The following is a 2,636-nucleotide window of genomic DNA, read 5'->3' as shown; positions in this document are numbered from 1 at the left end:
ATTCATCTTCTCTTCGAAACTAATAAGTTTTAAAAATCTGTGATAAGACTGTGCATCATCATTAAGGAACTTGGAAAACTGTTACAACCTATATCTGCCTCTAATGGAACTATCTCCAATATTTCATGAGTATACACCTCACCACTAAGATGCTAGAGAACTCAAATGTATTTTAGCTGATGAGTACGGACACTTTTATCTGCTGCAATTTTTGCAAACTTGTAATAAAGCCTGTCTTTGTATGAAACAAGTACTAAAAAACTAATCCATTCTTGTTGCTTCTTCTCGTTTATAATCACCCCACATTATGTATGGATAACACCATATAAGTTTTTCTGGTGCATCTAAGTTAAGTACCACATTCAAGTAAATTCATTGGAATTTACTTGAATCTTAATTGCTTTAATATATATATTATTATATATATATTATATATATATATATATATATATATATATATATATATATAATATTGTGTGTGTGTTGTGTGTGTGTGTGTGGTGGTGTGTGTGTGTGTGTGTGTGTCGTGTGTGTCTGTGTGTGTGTGGTGTGCTGTGTGTAGATAGACAGATAGAGAGATATATAGAAAGATTGTCAGAGAAAGAGGGAGAGAGGAAAGATAAATAAATGGAAGAGTGAAATGTATGTACGTATGTCGACATATATAGTATGTGAAAAATTTATAAAATTATGTAAATGTCCCTGCATATTCTAGTAGTTCCGTTGTAAAAATCATTATGCTGGACAAAACGCGGTCAACAGTCCGTTTGTCAGTGTATATTGTCTGAAATGATAAAGGAAAAAATACATGTATATATATTTATAACTGTTGTGCGTAAGGGAGATAACTGAACAGTTAACGATAACCAATTACCTCCCTTTATTTATCTACTTGAGAAGTCATTCCCTCCTGAATTTCATCACACACAACATGGACAAAATTTTTTCTTAAGAAAAAATACATATTCAAATAAGTAAAACATAATATCATGAATGGTGATAGAAAAAACGGTCGATATTTTAAAAATTATATTAAAACTATGTAAGTATGCGTATTTTTCTTTTCTAATTTCTGATATATATATATACACATAATATAATATATTATTATTAATATCAGGAAATCAATATTCGAACATTCTTCAGAAAGATATATACGTTTGTAAAATAATTGTTGTATTAAATATAAATATTGGGTTGTCCGGAAAGTTCGTGCCGATTTATAGTAGCATACCATTCAAATTATTTTAGAACATGGTTGAGTCCATAAAATAGGATTTGACTGCACCTCCATTAGAGCACAATTTAAGCTATCTTTCGTGGAAGAAGTTTATGTTCATATAAACTGTGTTAATTCTGTAACCCTTTTAAAATGGAAGATAAGAAAGTTCATTTTCGCACATTGATGGTTTTGGGAACTAGACAAAAATTGCTGCAACTGGCTGGGATGTGTTACCCCAGCCTCCATATTCACCTTCGGATTTCCACTAATAACTAATAATAATAATAATATGAGAGAATATTATTCGAAACTTACAGGGAAAAATTCAATTTAGAAATACTCTATATATATATATATATATATACATATTTATATATATACGTTTATATGAGGGAGGGGGGCTGGTTTTACTTACTTCTTATTTGAATAATAATAAACAGTTCCTGATGAAGATGATGTTGCTGTGTTGACGCTGGTGAGCGGAGACTGGGAGGAATAGGCTTCAAATGAAGGCACATTCGAACCTGAAGCATCGAACGAGATTTTGAAGTTGGAGTCCTGTGAGAGAATAAAATGGCGGATTGAGTGGGGAGGAAGCGGACATATTGGAGAGTGGAAGACATTTTTTTATCTCCCAATTCTCTATTTGTTTGTCTGTTTGTTTGTGTAGCTGTCAGTCTATCTATCTATCTATCTATCTATCTATCTATCTATCTATCTATCTATCTATCTATCTATCTATCTATCTATCTATCTATCTATCTATCTATCTATCTATCTATCTATCTATCTGTCTGTCTGTCTGTCTGTCTGTCTGTCTGTGTCTGTCTATCTCTCTCTCCCTCTATCTATCTATCTATCTATCTATCTATATCTATCTATCTATCTATCTATCTATCTATCTATCTATCTATCTATCTATCTATCTGTTTGTATGTCTGTCTATCTATGTATGCATGCATGTATGTATGTATGTATGTATGTATGTATGTATGTATGTATGTATGTATGTATGTATCTATCTATCTATCTATCTATCTACCTATCTATCCATCTATTAATCTACCTACCTATCAATCTTTTTCTGTCTCTCTCTATATCTATCTATCCATCCAGCCAGCCAGCCATCTCTATAGAATCACACCATCAATCGCCATATTGGACGCCGCAGAACGATAAATATCTTTACTTACCGTGAAAATCTTTAAAAGACTACCTTCGCTATACGCAAATCGTAGAGGGTACATGAAATAGCCTTCGGATACCTTGGTGGAGCCTTTGAAAATGGACGCCTCCTCCTCTAAGACAATGGAACCATAAAATAAAAAATATATATCGATTTGATATAATAATAATAAAAATAATAATAATAATAATAATAATAATAATAATGATAATGATAATGATATAATAA

At 31.4% G+C, this 2,636-nt stretch overlaps 1 long non-coding RNA gene across 1 annotated transcript; it reads right to left on the bottom strand.

The window, feature by feature from the left end:
• Positions 1 to 571: 571 nt before the first annotated feature.
• LOC115227463 lies at positions 572 to 2,559 on the bottom strand. Its single transcript, XR_003883123.2, has 3 exons — positions 2,416 to 2,559; positions 1,638 to 1,780; positions 572 to 784 (listed from the first exon to the last, which is right to left on the bottom strand). It is a non-coding gene; the product is annotated as an uncharacterized LOC115227463 (long non-coding RNA).
• Between the last annotated feature and the right edge of the window lie 77 nt (positions 2,560 to 2,636).

This window comes from Octopus sinensis, unplaced genomic scaffold, assembly GCF_006345805.1.
Source record: "Octopus sinensis unplaced genomic scaffold, ASM634580v1 Contig03403, whole genome shotgun sequence".
In the NCBI taxonomy this organism is placed as follows: Eukaryota; Metazoa; Mollusca; class Cephalopoda; order Octopoda; family Octopodidae; genus Octopus; species Octopus sinensis.
Note: the sequence above shows the minus strand (reverse complement) of the source record. Positions and strands in the feature narration are given on the sequence as shown.